The 24,344-nt window shown below is 40.5% G+C and overlaps 1 long non-coding RNA gene across 2 annotated transcripts; it reads right to left on the bottom strand.

Moving 5' to 3' along the window:
• Window positions 1-204: 204 nt before the first annotated feature.
• LOC118610712 lies at window positions 205-13,139 on the bottom strand. Of its 2 annotated transcripts, XR_004953939.1 has the most exons (4): window positions 12,774-13,139; window positions 6,002-6,243; window positions 3,738-3,868; window positions 205-2,760 (listed from the first exon to the last, which is right to left on the bottom strand). It is a non-coding gene; the product is annotated as an uncharacterized LOC118610712 (long non-coding RNA). The 2 variants fall into 2 exon arrangements; XR_004953938.1 differs by lacking the exon at window positions 6,002-6,243 and having other exon boundaries at window positions 12,774-13,136.
• Window positions 13,140-24,344: the final 11,205 nt, after the last annotated feature.

Below are 24,344 nucleotides of genomic sequence, written 5' to 3'. Positions count from 1 at the left end.
TACAAAGCGTTATTTTGTTTTTCCCATTGTTATACTCCGGCTTTGGCCAAAATGACGCACAATTGTGAACGAGAGCGAAAACTGGCCCAGACTGCAAGCAGAAGCTTCTGGACCTCGTGAAATACTTTTTCTTTCAGCGCATCATTTCTTTTTAAAACTGTTTATTTTAAAATAACTCTAGACTTACAGAAAAGTTACAAAAATAATACAGACAGTTCCCATAATCCCTTTACCCAGCTTCTCTTAATACTAACGTTTATTTGGATTTCACCAGTTTCTCTACTAATGTCGTTTTTCTGTTCTAGGATCCCATCCAGGATCCCTCAGTGTTTTGTACCCTTGGTCTCTTCAGATCCACGACAATTCCTCATTCTTCCTTGACGGTCATGTCCTTGGCATTTTGGAAGATGACTGGTCAGTTATTTTTCAGAATGGGTTTGTCTGATGTTTTTTCGCAATCGGAGTGAGGTTACGCATTTTTAGTAAGAATACCGCAAAAATAATGCTGTGTCCTCGATGCATCACGGGGTCAGGGAGTCGGAGGGGGCCGTCTTTTCACTGGCGATATTAAGCTTGATCACTAGTCTCAGGGGGTAGGTAGCTGCTGGGTTTCACTACGGTAAAGTTACTATTTTTCCTTTGTAATTAATAAATATCTTGAGGAAGATACTTTGAGATTATACAAATATCCTGTTGCTCCTCAAACCTTCACCTGCTGATTTTAGCATCCACTAGTGGATCTTGCTTGTAATAAAGATACTGCGGCATTTGCCGAATGGTTGTTCACACACGTCGAACTAGAGGGAAGCAGCTAATGGAGCATCCCCTCGCTTCCCAACCTCGCCCTGGCCAGTAATGAGATCCGAACTAAGTGTGCAGAGGGGTAAGAAGGCCAGTTCCTGAAAGTAAGGACTCTCAGCCACAATTTCTGGGCTGCTTTGAAGAGCCGACTGAACAGCAACTGACATATCTTGCTTAGAAGGCAAAGAGGAGAGCAACTAGGGAGCACAACCAACTTCCATGCTAATCAGGGTGAGTAAAGCCATGACACAGAACAGAAAATCACAGGACTCTGTTTAACACAACCAGGGACTCCACTTATTCAGCCAGCTCCCTGGCTTTCCACTCGCAATTAGAGTCACAAAGAAACGGCCTCCTCGTGCGCTACCCCACACCAGAGCCCCGGACAACATCCTCATTTTCAATAACTCTTCCCCTTTATCTCACTCTGCCTGATGCCTAATAAGCTGATTGCTATTTACTTTGGACCAACAGCTAATCTGTTAATGATTGATTTTAAATTTTTACAGTCATTTGTCTCTGGCAGGACCTGAGACTGCAAAAGGCAATCCTTTCCTACCCGATGAATTGGCTTTTTCTTAGGAAGGAAGGAAGGAAGGAAGGAAGGAAGGAAGGAAGGAAGGAAGGAAGGAAGGAAGGAAGGAAAGATTAAATCAAAGTCTTCATGATTGCATTCTGCTGACAATAGATATTCAACAAGAAATGTTAATGCACAAAATTCATTAGCCTTTGAAATTATCAGCAAATAATAAAAGTGGACATTTTGCTAATGGTGGCATGGGATAAAGACCTTTTTCCATATGAAGCAAATTGTAATTGTACTATAAATTTACAGAGCCTAAAAGTCTTAATTAACAAAATTGATGCTTATCACCCTGCTGGAATGGGATATCTAAACGAATGCCATCGCTGTTCTTTAAAATGATCTGAATTGCACACCATATGATATATGTGTGTTTTGCAGGCCATAGGCAGAAAAGCGATTTTTGTTTTCCATGAAAAAGGGGGGAAAAGAAAGACTGTTCAATGGACAATGGTTATTTAAATCGGTATCACACTGCAACTGAATCCCCGCTTCTAAAAACGGAGCGGCGGATAATACTATGTTCTGAAAAGCACAGGAACACCACGCGGGAGAGCACCGTGTGCCTTCAGAAACACCGCTTCCGCCAGCAAAGTTAAGCTCATCTCAGAGACACCGTCTCTGATTTTGTAAATAAGAATGACCCCCAAGGCTAGCATTCCCATCAAATATTTATTAAAACGCACCCCAAGACCTCTCATCTAGAAATGGAATTAAACTCATTCAAGTGTCTCCGAAAGATGAGAGTGATTGATTTAAAACGTGAACCAGCGCTTCCACGAACCGAAGAGGAAGGACACTCTGGTCCAAAGCGGAGTTCTGGTGTCTGTAAGCGGTGGCAGGTCTTCCGGGACGGCCGGTATTATAAACGAAGAGATTCGACACTTCGCAGGGCCTCTGAAAGGAAAGGCTAAACTGTTCGAAGGATAAAAGCCCTGATCTTATTAATATTTTAGATCCTGCAAGACATGGAGGCTCCGTCTGCTGTCAGCGATACCTGAGAAAGGATCGAGGCAGCTGGGGGGACAGAAACCGCGGCCTCTCGAATGGTCTACTGACCTTCCTGAGAGGCAGATATCATGTGACGGCGACTGCCTGTCTCAGCAGACATGCTGGAAACGGGAGAAAGTGTTAAATATAGCCAGGTAGACAGTGATGAATTGACATACTGAACAATCGAACGCTTCAGTAATCAGCCTAAGGATCTGATATCAACAACATTTTTCAGTTTTGTCCAAATTCATTGAAAGGTGTACTTTAGCAAGTTCACTTTTCATTGGCAAGACCTTTCATCTTTATGCTGCTTTTCTGATTGGATTCTGTGTCATCATTGGTTCGAGGGGCTCTGTGCACAGGAAGCAGACAGAGACTGTTCACTGATGAGAGAAGAAAGATGGGGATGAACACAAATATAAATGGGTTTTACTCCAACATTAATTAAAAAACTATTAAATATCTATCAAAATGGTTATTTAGGAAGAATTATTAAAGCCATAGTATATGAAAATGCATCAGGTGCTGTGTTCTAACAGCATAGTAAACCTGAAATATTGAAATATTGCCCTCTATTTTGCAGTAGGAAGCTTCTATAACTATATTTCTAATTACAGAACTCTAATTAATGTCTACATGGCTTCAGATTACTTCATTAAATCTTTGGAATATTTATATTATCCAAGACAATCTCTATCCATTAGAATAAAGAAATCCTTTAAAATTACTTTTTAAAATGCTACTGATAGGCGTTTCTTTTAATGAGACACACAAGTCATACAATTTACTTTAAGATTTCATTCATCTCTACAGCAGTATTCCAAAAATTCTTTAACTCAAAAACACTTTTTGTCCCTGGGACAGCGGTAAGCAGGCTGTCAACTGAGGCGACTCCCTCCTTCGAGATTTAAAACTGGCTTAAGCACCCGTCCCACATCCCGTGAGAAGTCCAGTGTCCTGCCCTAGGTTTCTGAGAATCCTTGAGAGCTTATATTTTCATAGTCACTTCTCTCTCTCCAATGACTTCTTGGGCTAGATTCTTGATCTCACTGTTTCTCATCTCCTATGGCTGCCCCATGCCAACCTAGATTTTGAAGTTAATGCCTTGTACTTGATTTCTGCCAAACCAGTCAAAAAAATAAAAGTATCCACATTAAGCAGACTCTCTATTTCCCTAAAAGTCTCTCATTCGGTCCATCACTTGCCACTGCCTTGCTTTCTCCCTCACTTCATTCCTTGACTCTCTTCTTTCTCCTCTGCTTTCCCCCATTCCCAAAGTCCCATCAGCTTCTTCCACAGAGCAATTTTCTGTCTCCTAGTCTAGATCCAGACTGTCCAGCCTATATCCTGAAGGCCTTACCTTCATAGGCAAATGCTTCCATTAGGGTAGTAGACCGTCTCCTCTGTGAAAGGAATTCCTAGCTCTCTCTTAAAAATAACAGATTTTCCCTCCGGGCTGGTCATGTATTACAAGAGAGATCTGCATCATTCCTGCAAACATTCAGAAAAAAAAAGCACAAAGGACAACTAATGTTGTGATACACACCATAGAAAAACATGGAAGGTCTACAACAGATTGGAGTACTGAATCTGAATTTGAAGACACTATTCTTGAGAGCTGGGCTTGAGGGGACTCTGCTTTCAAATTCACCCTAAAAAGGAGTCATAAGTAGCCAAAGAGCCATGTCGAGCTGGAAGTAAGCCTTCACTCCAATACCTTTCTAAGACTCTAAGCTCATGGCTTTTCCCAGAAAGTTCAGTGTGGGAGCACCGTAAATGATGCTCTGTGTGTGACTGATTTCCTCTTGCAGGCTAAGCTAGAACCTAAAATGAGACAATGCTCTGCTGTTTGGATGGGCAGGAAGAATTCCAGGAACTGACAAGAGGTAAATTACTTTCCCTTCCCTCCCAGTTTGAATATAGGAGATAAAGCATCTCTCTGACACCTATAAGCTTCAGGCCATTCAGAACTATATGGATAATAACTTAGCATCTAACTCACATGCCCACATTAGATCAACAGCCTTAGCAGAGTGTTAAAGTCCCAGACCTGTGAACATAAATAGAAGACGACTTGATCCATTGACAAATTCAGACACATTCTAACACATCTACTAGGATAATTCATGCAGAAAAATTTTACTTTAAAATGCCTAAATAGGTTGCTATTCGATGCATTTTTTTTTTCCTGGCTCTCACGGCAAAGTAATGAAGATTTCTAAACAGATAACAAAAGTAAGTCAATTACGTTCAAGCCTAAACAAGAATTTTCATCTTAGTTCAAAGCCGAAAGTGTATATTCAGTATCTACTATGTTTAATTCAGTGGGAGGCAAAAGTGAGACTATCTATCCATTAGTATGCATTGGAATAAATACATTGCAAACTGCTTGAGAGGGAACTGAGTAGTTAATTTTACTAAAGTCTGTTGCAATGCATAGAAACATTCCCTAGCTATAATATGGCTGCTTAGTCAGAGACATACTGGTGAAAATTTGCCCATACACTGAGGAAAGTGTTCATTGTAAGGGACCTGGAAAGAAAGTGACTTGTCCTTTAAATCACAATATATGTGATTTGATTTATTCATATTGAATTTGCATATTCAACATATGATAATAAATATCAAACATTTTTATAATGCTTACTGTAAGCCAGGCACTGTTATAAGAACTTTATATATATACTAACTCAGGCATTCATCATAACAACACTAAAAGGTCATTACTACCATTAGTCCATTTTACAGATGGGGAAACCAAGGCAGAGAGAGGGAGTATAACTCACCTAAGGTTGCACAGATAACAAATAGCCAAACTGGGATTTGGAAGCAGGGAGTCTGACTGCCCAGGTTTTTATACTTGACCTCTGTGTCCTACAGAGCTTCTGCTTAAGTGTGGGCCCACAGCTCACCCCCAGCAACTTCACAATAGCAGCCCCAGAAACAAGAGCTGACTTCCTGTGGTCTGATTATCACTAAGTACTTGAGGTTTGAGGACACAAGAACATCTCACAAATCCAGCCTAACTGCAGGGAGGGCAATGGCTGAATTAAGGGAATTTGCATTACGAAGTATTTTAGGATGTATTGGTTTGGTGAATTCCAAATGCATAGCAGTGGCCTCAACCACAAGTCATGATGCATGTCAAGTATAGATTCCAGGGAGCTGCTTAAATAAACAAATAAATATTATTTGCATATGAGGTTTCATGTGCCAGAATATTAAATATAATTTAACACATTCCCTATGCTCCTACTTGGACTATTCATTTCTTTTGCAAACCATTGCTCCCTTGAAAATACCTGAGTAAACACTAGCCTGGCCAAGTGAACTAATGCATGCTTTAAATCAATGGGAGGATGTATTAGTGAGATTATACTGCAACAATTATGGTGGGTCTGGATCTCTGACTTAATTCATGAGGCATTGCAACACTGCAAAATACATCTTATTTTTACTTCATCTTGTATTTAAACACCCTTTTGGACATAGCCAGTTGGTAATCCGAAATGTATTTGTACTTGAATGAGTCAGCTGGGCAGGTGCATTTCTCCAACTCTCAATGCAATTCTCTCTTCACTTATTAACCCCAGCCCTTAACTTGCATATGACATAAATGCTTACTTGTTTATGTTCTTGTTTAATTTTTGCTTAATCATTCTTTTTTCCCCCCCTAAGACTCCAAAGAGCGGTTATATCCAACACAGTTGGCTGCCTTCTGTTCTTCCTTTTTCTTTCTTTTTATGGCAAAGGCCAGACTCTGTTTAGACAGTGTAGACAGCTCTCTCCATTTCGTTGGATGTTACTATGTCGAGATGTGATGCCCGGAACTGCAGCAGCCAGCTAGGACTCTGAGATCAGCCAGACTGAAAGTGGCAGAGCAGAAAGATGAGCGGGATCTGAGTCAGGCGTGATGTTAGCGAGCCATCAGATTAACCACGGAACCTCCCTACTTTCAAATTTCTAGTGGTACGAAATAATAGATGTCTTCACTGGCTTAGCAAGTTGAGTCAGGGTTTTCTGTGTCTCAGAGCGAAACGTGACTATATAATTTACTTTCATTAATTTGTCCAATATGTAATATGTATTAATTGAGCACCCACTATCCCCAGGCATTGTTCTAGAACTTGGGGACAGAGCAATAAATAAAATAGATAAATCCTTGCCTTTACAAACACATGTTCTAGCAGGGAATCTCTTTGTGCAATGCCTTATACATTCAGCAAAGTACAAAATGCTAAGGATGGGAGGGGAGGTGCATTTATTTGCATCAGAACACTTTTCAAAGTCTAGCTCATTCAGTCATCATGGCTGCATGGTGATGTTGGTATTACGGTCCCATTTTACAGATGAGGACACTGGGGCTCAGAGACCCTAAGTGGCAATGCCAGGATCTTCAACACCAACTCCAGTTCTCTTTCAGCTCTCCTGATACATCTAACCTGCAGGGTTGTGGGTCAACAGTAGCAGCAAAACTAGACCCATCGGATCCTGGTACCCTGGCATGTGACCGAGTCATGGATACATATCTCCTACCTGGTCTCAGACAAACACAGGGCCACCGTGTGCCCTGTGAGGACTGTAAACAGGATAAAGCAGTTAAATTCAGGACAATCCCAAGCAGATGGACATCTAGCTACTGTGAGATAAACACTCAGAGATTGTGATGAGTTGGTGACAGCAGAGGAAAGAGCAGAGATGAGTGGTCTGAAGGGTCAGTGACTTCCTGGCCTGTCGGCTCTGATCCAGGTTGCCTGCAAGGGATGTGGTCCCACCCTCTGTAGAAGATAAACACAAACAGCTCCTGGATCACAGATAGGCTGACAAAAGGGGGGGTTAGGAGGGAGGGAGGAGAGTCGTGTGTTTTGAAATAACAACGCATAAAGGAATCCTTCCAAAAATTTCTGCTTGGGATGACAGTGACATAATGATGGTGGCTTGCATTTAATGAGCATTTGATACATGCCAAGCAGTGTGCTAAGTCCTTTCTCTGCAGGATCAAATTATGCAGTTAATTCCATTGTTATTCTTGTTTTTATAGATGAAGAAACCAAGACACAGAGGGTTTTACTAATTTGTCAAAAGTCTCAGAACAAATAAGGGGTAGAAATGGGGGTTGAGCCAAAGTTGTCTTTTAATTACTATTCTATGCCCCTCTCTATGAGGGTTTATGGAGCTGGAAGGCCCTGTGTGCTTACATTCTCCACTCTGATCCAGGACAGTGCTTTTCAGCCTATCCAGAGTGAAGGACTTGTTTGCTTGTGTGTTTGTCCAATCTGCCATGGACTGAAGCGGAGTTCTAATATGCCTACAGAGTCCCACCAGACAGACTCATAACCCAACCCACTCGATATCCACAGAGACCATCCTCTGACCACTTCTTAGATGGTGCAGCAATGTCAAATCACTATGAAGGTCTTAGTTGTAAACTCTTCTCTCAGTTTCTCTGTTTGCCTCATTGTGGACCAGTAGCAAACAGTTCACAGACAGGCACTGGTCCACAGACCACATTTTGCATAGCACTGATCTAAGACGCTTAACCTGCAGCCCCCGATCTGGAAAAGGCAAGAGGGCTGTGTAAACAATGATGGGTATTTGTATGTACAGGTACATCTCAGAAAAGGAAAACCCAACATTTAAAAATCCAAATGAAAAAAGAATTAATTCTATTCTTCTTCTTGTTTTTACAGATGAGGAAGCAAGGACATTGATTAAAAGGTAGTTCACAGACCTTAGAGCATCATTCATATTCTCATCTGTTAAGATATAATTCTTTAACAGCAGAAGAATAGCAAAATACTTGTGAAGCCAGTCATTAAAATAGTATACAGTCATTGGAAGAATGAATATAATGTTAAATAAAAAACAAGATTGACATAAAAATTATATTCCAGTATGATCTCATCATTAACACATCAAAATCTGCTATCAAAAAGGACTTTATAAACTATCTTGTTCTTAACTGTAATTTGGTAGATTATTTTAGCTGGTGGCTAGCATCAATTTTTTTCCTCAGCATGCTTATTAATATTTCAACTTATTTTAAGAAAGTTGTTGTAAATTCATTCTCACTAAGGTGTAAATGACTGATAACTTCTAATATTTCCCAGAGAGCATTTGCCTTTTAACGGTAGATATAGTTAGCTAAAAGGAATTAATCGTCAGATTTCAATCAGCTATACAATAGAAATATTACTTTGAAATCAGGCAATAGATGAAGCTGACTGGAATCTCTGACATGATGTGCCACGTGCTTTACAAGCTTGGTCCCAGCTCTTCTCCTTCCAAATGAAAAAACACGAGTTCCAGCCTATACCAACAAATCTCAAGACCGAATATATAGATGGCTGCCCTGGTCATCACTTAAGAAGTATATACATATATGTATATATGAAGGCTTTTGAATTATTTAGGATTTAAAACTCACCCACTTCTCCAAAGAATTAGAAACACGGATGAACATTTAAAAAATTCATTTTGTAAAAAACAGGATGAAACAATTCACAATATGGAAAAAGATAGATATAAAGATATTACCACAGTGGAGCAATGAATTTAATTTACCTTTTCTTCCCAGGGTATGGCATTATTTTTTACTCAACAAAAATTTACTGATTGACTATCTCCCATAGCACACCTCATGGTAGGTGTTCAAAATGAACAAATTTAATCAGAGTGCATCAACTTCAAGGTTTCATTATTTCTTCCTAAGGAAACTTGTGGAAATCAATAAATAAATTATGAAGTATTTGCGAAATTCCAAAGCAACAGCATATTCTGATAAACGTCTTATTTTTCCACTAAGCCATTTAAAGCATCTCAAGCCTGAAGTACATTATATATTATCACTTTATAATGTATTTAGAACTCAACAGACTCCCCTCGTCCTCACCTCGCCATCAGATGATCCACATAGGTCAAACTTGGTGTCAAGCAAATTAGAAGTGTTATTTTATTATCCAAAGTAATTGTTTCTGTACTAAAAGACCATTATGTTGAATCGGTTATGTTGGTGATTATGCCATTAAGTATGTGGGTCTAACTGTTGGTTTAGCTGAATGCCCACACTTGCGATAGCCTTCTTTAAGCTCTCCTATATGTGGCAAATCATTCTTAACTGGGCACTCCCAATGGCCTGTGTACCTCAAATGTATTTTTCTAAGCTATTAACACATTGAAGCCCCTCCCCCAATTCTCAGAGAGACCATTAATTAACAGTGTAAAAAGAATGGGCTTCCCATTGTGATGTGGTTGGGGTTAAGCCTTTCAGCAGTGATGATACCCAGACACTCTTTGCATGAGATCTCTTATTCATATCAAACAGGCTATCATGGAAAGATGGGGAGGGTAGAGGGGAAGGTTATTAGAAGAGTGCTTTTATTAAGAGCATTTTTCTTAATCTGCTGGACACAAATACATTTTTGAAAGTTTCAAGGAATCTCAACCTTGTAAGAATTTTGAAGTGTACTCCTTGGCCTGGATGCCAAATAGTCCCCCTATCTGAAGACTCACTAAAAACCAAACCCCCACATTAGGGGATTCAAGCATCACCACTGATGCTTACAAATCCCTGCCAGGTTTCCTACCATACACGTGGGAAAATAAGAGCAGAGAGGAGCATGTACCCAAGACATTATGGCAACCTGGAAGTTACGTTAAAGATACATGGGTTTGTCTCCAAAACACAGGCTTCTATTGCATACCGGTTCCCTAAAACACAGCAATCCGGCTCCAAGCTTCCATTCTATGCCAGAGGGTAGCTTGTTTAAGCACATACCTAAAAACCATATAGCTAATCATTAAAACAACAGAACCTCCTAAAATACCAAGAAATAAACTTTACAAGAAACAGGCAAAATCTATTTGTGATACACACATGCAGAGACTCTTTCAAACAAAGGCTTGAGCAACTAGGAAATCATGTCTCATTCTCACATAATACTCAGCATGGTGAAGACGCCAATTCTCCTCCCAAATTAATCCATAAATTAAATGCAATTCTAACGAAAATCCCTACAGGATGTTCTTTGAAACTTTGAAAAATGATTCTAAAGTTCATCTGGAAGAATAAACATTCAAGAATAGCCAGGAAGATTCTAAGAATGAATAGTAATGAGATATTAAAATATGTAGTCCTGGCACAGAAATGCAGAGTGATCACATGACCGTGGTAGAGCCTCGACAGTATATATGGACATTTAGTACATAATAGAAGTAGCATTTTATATCAGTGGGAATAAGATGAATTATTAAAGAAATGATCTTGAAAAAACTAGCTAGCCATTTGGAAAGAATAAATAGAGCTGGATCCCAGCCTCATTCTTCAATACTGAGTTAAATTCCAGAGGGATCAACAATTTAAATGCAAAAATTGGAACTATAAAAGTAATAGGGGGGAAAAAGATGATTTTTATTATCCAAGGAAAATAGCAGTCTTTCTTATCATGAGTCAAAGGCCATAAATAAAAAGGGGGAACTCTGATAAATTTTATTTCATAAAAAATGTAAAACTCCTGTAATTAAAAAAAAGGGCAAATGACAAACAAAAAAATATTTGCAACAAATACAATTTTAAAGAGTTAATTACACTAATCTAAAATGAGTATGTAATATACTTTCTTCTTTATATTTTCCAAAACTGATTTTTGTTTACAATGGGTATAGACAATTTTTCTACTGAGAAAAATAAGAAAGTTGTTTTTTATTTTTAAGAATAAGTATTTGTATAACCATGCCTATTTCCTCCAGCATATGACTTGCCAATAACTTTAGATCACACCACTGCAACCCTAACCACAGGAGTTCTCAAAGCTGGATGCGCTTAAGAATCACTCCCGGAGGTGTTATTGTTGGTTTCAGGGGTACAGGAATTTGCCTTTAAAATTTAACAAATATCTTAATGTGTCTCCCCTGCTAATCCCACTTTGAAAACTACTGTAGTAGCATATCCAACCACAGAACACTTTAACCTGCAGAAAAAGCACACTGGAAGACTATCTCAATTTACCAGGAAATGTAGAAATATCCAGTGCTTCTTAAAGCAGCTCCATTTAACCATTGAAGAATTGCTTTCTCTGTTTCATAGCTTTATGAGCCTTTAAGATCTGATGTTAAAATGTTGGTGCCAAACGAAACTCATTATCTAGGTTTTATCCTCAAGATCTCTTACATTTAATGCCAGAAAAACAATTCTGGGTATGACACTGACTTCTCTGCAGCCCCTGACTCTGTCTTCCACAGTTAAATGACTCCTACAGGAATTCAATCTTCTGTGGTGGGTCCAAATTTCATTTACTGAAGAAGCCATACACGTTTTTGAAGGTGAAAAAAAAGTTCTGATTCCTTATCGGAATTTTTCTGTTTCATCTTGATAGTCTGATTTTCTCATAAACTTGGAATGACCTTGGCAAACTTCTAGTCTCTTCTTTCCCTTAGTTTTCACTTCGGAGTAAGGAGCTTCACGGGCTTTAAGTACTGAGACACTAGTACAGTTCACTAGTTATGTGCGACTTAGTCAAAGCTATCTTGTTGGATTAGAAACTCGAGTCAATTGATGACATGTCTAATTTAGGACATGTAGTCTCCTTTGAGAAGTTTTCCTGTAATTGAGCTTTTCAAAGGATGCGAAGATCTTAGAAATTGATTTATTTTCCTAGTTGTTCTTTTTTCAGCTTTTAGTGACAAGTAGTTAGATCCTACCACCTACACTGTTAGGCTTGTAGTCATCTCTCTCTTCATATATAGGTTTCTCACCCTAGATAAAAATAATTCTGTTACCTTTTCATTGTTTATCTAACATTGGGTCATTCCGTCCTTCCTTCTTTACCCATTATTTGATCAATTCCCATTGAGTACCTAGATATGGTCTAATTATTTTGCTAGATCATGAGCACATGAGAATTTTTGGACGCTAATTCTGACTGATATAATTTTGTTCTTTCCTAAGCTTCCTCAAGAAGGAGCCAAACTTCAGAATCACAACATAGCTCTAGAAATATCAACTATACAAATACTGTGAAGTTAGTCTCAATTATCTTGATAAATGGCTGTGAAAAAAAGTTAGAGTGATGTCTTACCAGTCAGAGACTAACAACTAGCATTACTTTTATCTGTTGGTCATGGACCCCAGATGGGTTCTTTTGGACCTCCTGGTCTTCACTGGTATAAAAATACATGAGCTTCCTGACGCCCAATGATTATACGACATGCACTGCCAGTTGCTCTACCTCAGGCCAGTTAAGGGCTGCACTCTTTCACAATGAGCATTCTTCCCAAGAAATCTTTACTCCCCTCCTTGAAACTGGGGGGTGGATCATTGATGAAAGACTCTGCTGTCTGAACAAAGACTGCATGCCCCCCAAATCCTGACAATGATTTGGGATTGCCACTTACTTACCCAGGCAATAGGAATATTCTCTCTTCATACTCTCAACAACTTTGTGCTGCTGTTTGATTTCTGAGAAAATTAGAAATTCCTTCTCAGTGCCCAGGCCTTGCTCCAAGCCAATGAGAATATCAAATTTGGTTCCATCAAGAGTTCTTCTCGGAGGTCATTGCCACAGATTCCACATATGAGATCATCTCATAGGAAGCTATTTTGGAAATCCCCTAGTTCGATGTACAGGAAAGATGATTTGACTCTGCTTTCATGCGTAAAATTCAAGACTCTGGACAATGACCAATAAGGCTGGCAAGACATCATTCTTCAAAGGTTCAGTAATTTCACAAAATCTGATCTTAGGTGGGTCACTGCTCACGAGAGATGTTATTGTGGCATGTGTTTGGTCCTATGCAAAGTCAGCTTGTATTTATTTTGTTTGCTTCCAGATAACCTCAAATACAACTTGAAAAACCCTAAGCCTAAAAATTAGAGGAATTACACAAAGTTCATTTAGAAGTCAGCACAGACTTAAACCAAGTACTTCATTCTTTTGGGCAAGATGGGCTGGGTAATAATTCTCAGTATTGGTGTCAGCTTGGAGGGAGGTCCGTAATCAATAGGTCACAGGGTTCTCTGTCTCTTTAGTCAAAATGTTCCCCTCTGCCACAGAGAAAAACATGGATGGCATACTTATCAAATCCAGTGAAATTTATTCAGCATATAAATCCCAAGAAACAGGACACTTGACATCCAATTGCTGTTTTTTTCTGTCTAGCAGTCAGTCCTTCCTTGTTGGTCTGGAAACTGCTCCCTAATACCTTCCAAGGCCCAGCTCAAATATCAAACTTTGGGGAAACTATTTACTCCATCCCAGTTAGTGGCTCATTGTTGACTTTGCTGTACTGTGTGAATTTTCAGACTGGTTCACATCTCTCTGTCTCTCTCGCTGGGAGCTGCTGAGAGCAAGGGTTAAATGCCAGCCGTCTGAATCCCTGGCTTCAGCTAAAGCCAGGTATATAGTGGGCAATAAACTGACAAATTAGAACAAGCAAATAAACAACAGTAAACACACACACACACACACACACACACACACACACACACACACAATTAAGCCAGGCCTCATTCCATAATTCCGTGGAAGCCTCAAATATAAAAAGTCAAAGCTTTTGGTCTCAAGGGGCTAACAACCCAGTGAAGTCACCTCTAACTTCCCAACAAGTTTTTGCTGAATGATGAATTCATGTGATCTATTTCCAGTTCTCCCGTATTGACATGTTATTATCAAAATTCAGCGGGTCTCAGTGCATACTGGGGAGCAATCATTAACAGGACTTCCTCCTTGGGAGCCTGACTCCCACACTTCACTGCATCTATCACCTCCCCCATCCTGGGTTCTCACTATAAAGCTGTGCAGAGAACAGGGTGTGAAAATTCGCTCACGCACATTAGTTAAGTGTCGTCCATGCTAGAATGCTGCGCTGGCCTAGAGTGGGGAAATAGGCACACGTACTGTTAGCTGGAGCGTAAGGCAGCACGATCATTCTGGTTACCAACTTCGCAATACGTATCAAGATTTTAAATGTACGCCTCCTTGTCCCAGCATTTCCACTGCTAAAAATTTATCCTACGAACATATGGGCACAAATCTGCAAATCGGTAAAGATATTCATTGCAGTGATGGTTGAAATGGCATAAATTTAAAAATTATTATATCCATACCCTGGAATTCCATGCAATCATTACAAAGGATGCAACCGATCTAAATATGGTTAAAAAAAAGAAAGATGTTCAATATATTATTAATTCAGTACAATGCACTGAAGAGTAATTTTTGGCATTAACCCCTTTGTGTAAACAGAGAATAGATACATGTACTTGTAAATGTATAAAAGTTACTGGTAGAATATACAAAAATTAAGAGATTATAACAGTGGGTGGCATACAAGAGAGGAAAAGAAGGGAGAAATTTACTTTTTATTTCATACATTTCTGCAGTGTTTATTTTACTATTGAATATATTACTTTTATGATTTCCAAATGTGTCATTCTGTCTTCTTACCACCTTATCTTATCTATTTCGGTTTAACCAATCAGATTTTCTCAGGACTGAAGTTATTCATTCCATACTAACTCACTCTCAAATTCATATGCATCTCTCAAATTTATTTTCCCCAAACCACTATTTGACTTTAAACATGACTTTTCCTAAGTCTTTTGCTTATTATTAACCAGATGAAACCATCAGCACATGGACTCCTCCCCCCTCCCATTCAGGTATTGAATTACAAAAAGTGCATTTGAAAAAAGGGGAGGGGGGGAGCTAATTCCATTGCCTCAGTTAAAACCTCGGCAAGCATTAGCAATGCCACATTGTCATCGTGATGCAGGAGGTCAAAGACCCATGCACTCTGCACCAGGATTCACAATGGGACGTAAGTGGGGCAGTTCTGGTTCTGCCATTAGGGCCACGAGCGCTCCAATCTCAATGAAAGTGCATAAGACACCGCCATTATCCCCGGATCATTGCCACGGTAGACCCAAACAGCTCCAGTCTATCGTGTCAATGTGTATTTAGGGAGTCTTTAACACACGGATCATTGGCAAGCTGTGCCATAAAAGCCCTGTAGGAGCGGTGGCCATGTGTGCAGTCAACGCACACCCAGGGACTCCCCCCCGCCCCATGCCTGGATCATTTGCAGCGCATGTCAATGCCTACTCCGGGAGCCCTTGCTCTGCAGCCTACGCCTGCTAAGGAACAATGTGCACCAAAAATACTTCCGAGATAGTTGTTACAGTGCATACACAGTATTCACTCTTCTGAACGGCATGTCAGTAAGTTTAGTGTGCGACAAATAGCTCCTAAAAGGCACAAAACACTCCTAGAGGCCCAACTTCTCACATGGACTGTTGGTCCACGGAGTTGTGGAGTGACGGGTAGCACGGTCTCTCCTCACAGCGAACAAAGGGAAAGGAAGAGCCCTTCACGTAATCTGAGCCACCATGTTTACTCGGTGTGGTCCAGGTTTTCAAGACAATCCCAATTATTTCCTACTTGTTTTCTGGGACCTTTGATGCTTAAGATCCGAGAACCTTCCCTCTCTCCCTGCCTGTTCCAACGCACCCGCAGAGTAAGGTGAGAGGGTTAGAGGACAGTTCCTTGAGTCTTGAGCCTCTAGACCAGCCCCGCCCAAGAGAAATAAGATGTGAGCTGCGTGTCCTTTTAAATGTTCTTTGTAGCCACAGTTTTTAAAAGGTAAAACGAATCAGATTTGATTTTAATGATATATTTTCTTTCACCCAACATATATCCAAAATATTATCATTTCAATATCCAATCAATATTTTTAAATGATTGAGGCAGCTATTTTTTTTTTCAGTCTGCACACTCTAGTCTGTATCTCACAGTTAGCACATCCCAACAAGGATCAGCCGCATTTCACGTGCTCAATAGCCACGCGCGCGGCCAAGTGGGTGACAGCGCAGCAGCAGAGGCCTCGGGAAAGGAGTCCCGGTAGCTCAAACGCCGGCTGTCCTCCGTCGCCTGTCTCACAGCAGGTGTGTGTCTGGCTTCCCACCTCATTTCCCTGCCAGTGCTGTACCCGCCGAGCAGCCTTTTCTTAGCCGCCTGAGTGGGTGGATACGTTTTGGTTTGTGTCATCATAAACATGACCGCAAACATGCATTCAGAAAGGGGAGGAAAGCGCTTTAGGCCACAGCGATCATGTCAGTCTCAGGTCCTCTTTCTCGCAGATGGACTTGAAGAGGAGACCGAAGGGCTGCTGGGGGAGGGGAAGAGAGCACAAATGGGGAGGGGGAGCGTGGCGGCCTCGCTGCCACTCACTCTTCCCCCCAAGGTGCTGTGGGCTGGGCAGCCGGCCGGCTGGCATCTGAGCCTCTTTCGCAGAGACACAAAGCAGGGCGGATGCGAGGAGAGGCGAACAAAGACGCAAGCGAAGAAATGCGAGAGGACGGCGGCGACAAGGCGGGGCGCGGGGCGCGGGGCGCGGGGCGGGGGAGCCCGGGCCGCCGGGAGGAAACGGGGCGCCGCGCGCTCATGCGGGGACCCGCGGGCGGGCGGGCGGGGGGCAGGGCGCCGCGCGCCGCTCGATTTGAATATCAGGCTCTGCCACACTCGGGGCGCCGCTGACAACTTCATTACCTCCGCGTATAAAAATGACTGCCGGCGAATGCAAATGGCTCGCGGGTCCCCACCGCCTGCCTCCCTCTGCCGCCGGCTGCGGGCGGAGGCCCGGGAGCCCCCCGACGTAAGGGACGGCCCCGCGGCCCGCGCCCCCTCCTCCCGCGCCCGTGCGCCTCCCGACCGCGGCCCGCCGCGCCCCCGCTCTGAGGACCCAGTGGACCCCTGTTCGGGAAATTTGGGCAGGGGTGGCTGAGAACTGCGGATCTAGTAACATTGGCTCGTGAATGTTAAACAAATGCCCGGCTTCTTAACTGTCATCTAATTAAAGTGTGGAAATGCCAGGAAAATAAAGTACGCCGCGGGTAGGATTCGTCACTTTGAACCCTGATGGAGGAGGGTGAACCCCACGGGTCCCTGACCGCCACGTCCACGGTGATCGGACAACAGCATTCCTATCCCCCCAACTGCGCCCGCTGAGCAGTGAGGGGGTGTGCGGCTCCCTGCTCCCCAAGTCTCCCAGTCCAGGTGCCACGGGGACAGTGCTGCGCAGAACCCCTTCCCAAACCCTCGGCCTTGATGCGCAATCCTATGGGAACAGAGGCAGGTAGGCAGGTCACGTGAGCAGAAGGAAAAGTCCTTACAGAGCCTCTCCCTCCTTTGACGCAGAAAAAGAGGTGAGGACGCACTCCCCGCGAGGAAGTCGCCTCCTGCCTCGTGACAGCTCCGGTTATTACAGGTGGACTCCTCGTGAACTCCTCAAGGACAGGAGCTAGGTCACTTTTGTTAATAATAACCACAGCAGCAGCAACAGTAATAGTAAACATATCTACTGAGGGCTTATGCGCAACGCATTATGCCGACCGTTTTACCTAGAGTATTTTTGCCTCAACGACCTGATTGTCTTCCTGGAAACCCAGGCTTAGTGAAACCTTGCAAGGGGCTCGGGAAGGGGTGGGGCTCAGATGAGAAAGCAGCCCTCCAGAGCCCGTGCTCTCGACTACTTTGCAGTATTTCTTTTCTGGGCCTTTCTTGCAGCTCGCAAGGCTGTCCCACACCCCCTTCCTTCTCCCTCCCATTCCACCTCCAAGCCTTTCCTTCCTCTCCCTTGTGACCCGAGGGTAAATACTAAATGGTCTAAATCTGTTTGATCAACCCCTTCTTTTGTCCAGGGCTTGCTTAAGAAAAGAGCGTCTGACTAGTCCTGGTCAACGCCATGCAAGGGGACATCTGCTGGGGGATTCTGGGCAGTGCGTCACTGATGGAAAGAGACGCGAAGCGAGGGGAGGGGAGGGGAGGAGAGGGGAGGGGAGGGGAGGGGAGAGGAGGGGAGGGGAGGAGAGGGCAAACAGTAATTTCCATTTCTTCTACTGGGTGGTACCTTGGAGCTGTGTGTGGTTTGATGGTGTTCACCACCTGGTAACCATGGAGGGAGGAGACAGCCAGCAAAGCTACTCTTAAAGCAGTAAGATTTGCAGGATTTAACGACAGAGCTCAAGTTTAAGTTAAGTCTCACTCCAACCTATGTCTACCAGCAGGAAAATCATGATGCTTCATGTTTATTCAGAGTTATCTTTTAGATTCATTCCCTTTTGGCATGAGGGAAAACATACAGAAGCAAATGAAAAACTCCAGAAATGTGGTCATATCTCTTTCCTGCTGCTTCCCTTTCTTCATCAATAAAATGGAATTGAACTTCACACTTCCAACTTCTCTTTCTGGGCACTCACCTCAGTCTCAAGGCTCTAAGCAGCTTTCCCCCAAATCCCTTTTCCATCAGGACATCTCTTGGTCGACACAGGCAAGATACCTCTTCCTTCCTAGAGCATTGGACCCTCCATCTGACTGTCATGCCCACCAATACCCCGGTGTCTGAACTTGACTGCTTTTGGTATATTGTTTTCGGACCTTCACGCAGTCTCTCTGGAGAATACATATCTGGTTTTGAATGTTTTTTTTTTTTTTTTTTTGAAAACAGTGGCTACCTAACCAGTCACTTAGTAGTTTCCCTTAGCAACGGCTTTAAAACATAGACTCCAAATTAGAAGGGAAATTTAATTTTTATTGTTTTGTTCAAATCATGCACATTGGTCATTAAAATATGCAAAAAACTACATACTATGTGCTTTAACAATTTATCTAGAATCAATACATGGTGACAAGTTCAAATATCTCTTATGTTTCCCACCACTGAGAAAGGAAGCCCAGTCTCCTTAGCATGACACTCGGGACGATCCATAATCCGTACCCAGTCATCTTCAGCCTTATCTTCCTATCCTTAAATACCCACAAAACACACTGTTTACACTTTAGACTCTCAAATTCCCTGAACCCCATCTCCAACTGTTTGAATACCACTGAGCCTCCTAGGTTCAGAATAAAGACCACCTCTTCCAAGAAGCCTTTCCCATTCTTCATGTTTAGTGACAAAATGTTGAATTACCTAGTATTTGCTCTCAGTTGTATTTAGTAATATTACACCCAGTATTCTTAAAATAATGCACGGGTCCAAATACCAGAGGACTTAAATATTATGATACAAACAAGTAAAATGAACAATAAATATTATCAGCAGAAGATATAATCCTCACTCCCAACTTAAGGATGAGCTGTTCTCTTAGATATAATAAAATAAAGTTTCTTACACTTCTTGCTTTATTTGATAAAATAGAAAAATCTGTCTCTACTAGCTGAAACACCAAGAAAAATGTAGTATCTCATGTAGGAAGTCTTAAGGTAGCAGATACTGAGGTTAATTCAGTGGCTCAGTAATGTTTAATGTTATCAAAGAGCCAGGTTCTTCTCAAATTTCCACTCTGCCATCCTCAGCTTGTTGAGCATGTCCTTAGCTCGTGCCCCTCAAGATCTCAAAATGGCTGCCATTGTTCCAAGAATCACTGGAAGACAAAGAAAGTCCAGACAAAAAAGTGGGACTGTTCTTACCTCAAATTTCTTCTTAAGAGTGAGGAAATTAAGACCTCTCCGAAGATCTTTTCTCATATTTCATTTCCCAGAACTGGGTCACACGCCTATCCCCAAGCTTTCACTGGCAAGGGAGATAAAATGATCACTGATGATTAATCAAGATTTATATCGAGGGGTGAGAAAGAAGGCAGGGGATAGGACAGGCATTATCAAAACAAAATCTGCATTTTAGCCATTCCTATATATAGGAATAGATGACTAAAAAAAAAAAAAAAAACCATTCATTCTTCTCAGGAATCTAAACTTGTAGAGAGGAAGAGTGATTTCCAAGAAAGAAGAATTACTGGGTAGGCAACCAAAAATATCTCTCTACAACTTATGATGCTTTATCATTTAAAAGTCAAAAATAGTCACATTTACATTGTTCCTGTATTGGTTCTTTCTACAAAACATGTGTTCAAAAAATTGGTATATATTGCTTTAGTCAATAGCAAATTGATCGGCTGAATCCAACTAGTAATTTTCTTGGGTGGTAAAATCATAATCCCTCTTTTGCTTTTTTTCCCTAAGTAACTAGCCATTGTATGGATTCTACGTAAAGTTTTCCTTAAATAATATTAAATATTATTTAATGTTAAATAACATTAAAGCTTAATGGAATTAAGCCATTATTTCATTTTTTTATTTTTCGATTATAGTCAACATTTAATCTTACATTAGTTTCAATTGTACAGCATAATGGTTAGACATTTGTACAACTTACAAAGTTATTCTTGATAAGTCTAGTACCCCCGATTCCGTAAATAGTTATTACAATATTATTAACTATATTCCTGTACTTTACATCCTTGTGACTATTTTGTAACTGCCGATTTGTACTTCTTAATCTCTTTGCTTTTTCTCCCAGACCCCCAAAACCCCTCCCACCTGACAACCATCAGTTTGTTCTCTGTATCTAAATTTGTTTTGTTTGTTTGTTTTTTTAGATTCCACATATAAGTGAGATCATATGATATTTGTCTTTGACCAACTTATTTCACTTAGCATAATACCCCCTAAGTCCATCCATGTTGTCACAAATGGCAAGAGTTTACTCTTTTATGGCTGAGTAATATTCCATTGTGTCTATGTACCACTTCTCCATCCATTTGACTATCGATGGGCACTTAAGTCACTTCCATATATTGGCTATTGTAAATAATGCTGCAATGCGATATGGATGCATGTGTCTTTTCAGATTAGTGTTTTGGTTTTCTTTGGATAAATACTTGGAAGTGGAATCACTGGATCCTTCTTTGTCTCTTCTTATAAAGTCTATTTTGTTTTAAGATCTATTTTGTTTTAAAGTCTATTTTGTCTGATATAAGTATTGCTACCCCTGCTTTATTATTATTATTTTTTTTAGTTACTATTTTCATGAAATATCTTCTTCCATCTCTTTACTCTCAGTCTGTGTGTGTCTTTCGATCTGAGTGAGTTTCTTGGGAGCAGTATATGTAAAGGTCTTGTTTTCTTATCTATTCAGCCACCCTACATCTTTTGATTGGAGCATTTAATTCATTTGCATTTAAAGTAATTATTAATAGATATGTAGTTATTGCCATTTTATTATTCATATTTTTTTATCTTTTCTTCTTCTCCTCCTTTCTCTTCCTCTCAACCCCCCTCCCCTTTTAAAAGTCCCTTTTACATTTTTTATAATACTGGTTTGGTGGTGATGAACTCCTTTAACTTTTTCTTGTCTGGGATGCCCTTAATTCTTTAGTTTGTAGACATCTGAGAATTAAGATCAGGAGGATAGCAAACAATTTATTTGATTTAACAAATAATTTAATAACTGGATTATTCACCATCAGATTATTATCCTTTTGAAAACCTGTAAGTCACAGAAGCTTTTGAGAATAAAGTTATTAAATAGCCATTCCACTCTTTTAGCCGAGGCAGGTAGGAATATTGCAGAATACATTCTATATTTTGTATGTTACTTCCCTATCCTAAACAGGTCTTTTGCTTCTCTTTTAACATTTATGTATGTGAGGCAGAGAGTTCTTAAATGGTGCCTATAGTTAGATTCATAACTTTTCCTAAATAGTACATGGACTTCCTTTTGTGATTATTATCTTCCATCTCCTCATAAATGTATAACTGCTTCAATAACAATACCCAGTCAGATGATGAATGTTCCTTTAATAATACTACCTCACTCCCCCTTTTTTTTCCAGAAGCTCATGGAACTGCTTGCATAAAATCTGATGTATTTCAATATCATCTCTGTGAATTGTAGACTATTAAAGCCAGAATTACAGCCCTCAAATTTGATAAGTGAAGAAAGTAAGACCCTAGAATTACAAGAACTTTCTGGAAGTTTCTAGGCTAGTTAGTGTTAGTGTAGGATCTTATTATCTTATTTCCTGGTTGATTCCCCTTTACACCACACAATGCTATTGGTGATTAGCATTAAGGACAGAACTAAAATCTAACCAAGTTATCAAGTCAAATTCCTTAATATGGAGTTGGTGGCACCCACTCAGCCAGGTCCTTGCAGGGGGAGGATTCCCACTGTGTCCTCAGGGGCAGAGAGTGTGTGTCCTCTAACCTCCAGACCATTGCATCCAGAGGTTCCCAACTAGTACCAGGTACCATCAGGCTCCACTCACAGGTATGTGAGTTCTGCTCGAGTTCACTTCGTTAATTGTCCCAGCAGCCCAGGCAAACCAGGGTACAAGGAACATACTTGACGAGGTAGTTCTTCCCTCCACTCTAGTTCAGCTAGTGAGGAAAGGGGAAAATGGGTGAGCGCAGCTGATGATACACCGCTTGCCCTCTCTACACCATCGGCGAGTTTGAAGCCAAATTTTATGATCGGAATCTCACGGTTCAATCATAAAAGCAGGTTTTTCCTTCCCAAACGTTAGTTGAATTTTCCCCATTACATGATTGTTTGGGTTTAGAAATCCCAGGGCCTCTTATTTTTTTCGATATGGAATCGTTCCGTTCGCAGCATTCACTCAAACCACAACCCATTGGTTTAAACCATACATTTCTAAGCAAGAGAAAGGAAAGTGTGCTCCAATTCACTAATGTTTTAAGACAATTAAAGCACAACTAAGAAAATGAAGCCTAACTCCCCTCTCATCCCCTCCTCCTCCTCTCTGACCCACAATTGCTACAACCCACACTAATGAGGCAGACTGTGCTAAGAATTTTCTTCAGTTACCATTTCTCATTATTAATAAATTTTACATTGACAACTATAAAGTGAACATTTTGGATTTATGCACCTAACCTAATTACATATGCTGCATGTACGCATTTCATTATTTACTTGACAGATTCATTCCTTGATACCATAAATAATTAAACAAGAATCAAATATTAACAATCAGATACATGTTAATTCTCAAATCTGTAGAAACAAACTATATTTTTACCTTCAGTTCAACAAGCACTGATTAAAATTTCTTCATTAGGTAAATTTCATAAGCAAAGTTCTCGATCTACTTTTTTTTAACTCTCACTGAAAATTAAACCTGGAACAAATGATTCCAGGATTACTTTATGGAGGGAAAAAATGAATATAACAGTATTTCTAACAAGCCACTGCTGTTGTAATCTTTCTCAGCACTGCTGTATCTTATAAATGATCCATTAATCTGTGTGTTTGTTAGGAATTTTCAAATACAGTTTTTATTAGAATCTGAGAACAAGCACCATATTGGTTGCTAGTAGTCCATTACCAGAGCTTCCTGTCTAGTAGGTTGATGGTTTTAACCAAACAATTATTTTATAACTTGTTTAAAGAATAATTTCTAGGCATTATGGACCATGCTAGAATTAAATTTATTTACCCTGTGGTCAAAGTACAGCTGTTCTTCTTTCTGCTTTAATGAGCTAGATTTGAATTTTTTTATTCACGTATATCAACATCTTCATTGATCAAACTATTCTCACATTTTATCAAATTTGCTTTGGTAGAGCATACCATACAATTTCATCATTTAAAAAATATTAAAGATTCATAGATAGCCACATTATTCATAATACAAGATTAATGCCAGGCTGACAGGTTTTTGTAAAGATCTCACTCTTTTTTTCTAAGTGCATCTACCACATCTATGTGAAATGTACCTCTGATGTTGCATATTGATTCCTTCCTTCTCTTCTCTTCTAATGCTAAAGAGAGAATATTATGGAATGATTGTCAGGGTTAGTGTGTCTCTGACCTACACATGTATTATTAATAATTTATGAGCTGACTTAAAATACAGCACCAAGAAACCAACTGAAGACCATTGTCAATGCCTGAAATGACATATACTCGGGGTTGACAGCATGTGCACCCAGATTTTGAGGTTTTGTTGTTAAAATACATAGAGAGACATGCATGCTCTAAGTGTCAGAGTTAACTAACTAAATGGAAGGAAGCCACGTTTCTTTGTTAGCAATTTTAAGTAGCTACATTTATCTCCTTTTAGCCTATACTTTACATGACACAAGATTTCCTTTTTAAATTATTTAAT

Source organism: Rousettus aegyptiacus, unplaced genomic scaffold (assembly GCF_014176215.1).
Source record: "Rousettus aegyptiacus isolate mRouAeg1 unplaced genomic scaffold, mRouAeg1.p scaffold_m13_p_13, whole genome shotgun sequence".
NCBI lineage: Eukaryota > Metazoa > Chordata > Mammalia > Chiroptera > Pteropodidae > Rousettus > Rousettus aegyptiacus.
Note: the sequence above shows the minus strand (reverse complement) of the source record. Positions and strands in the feature narration are given on the sequence as shown.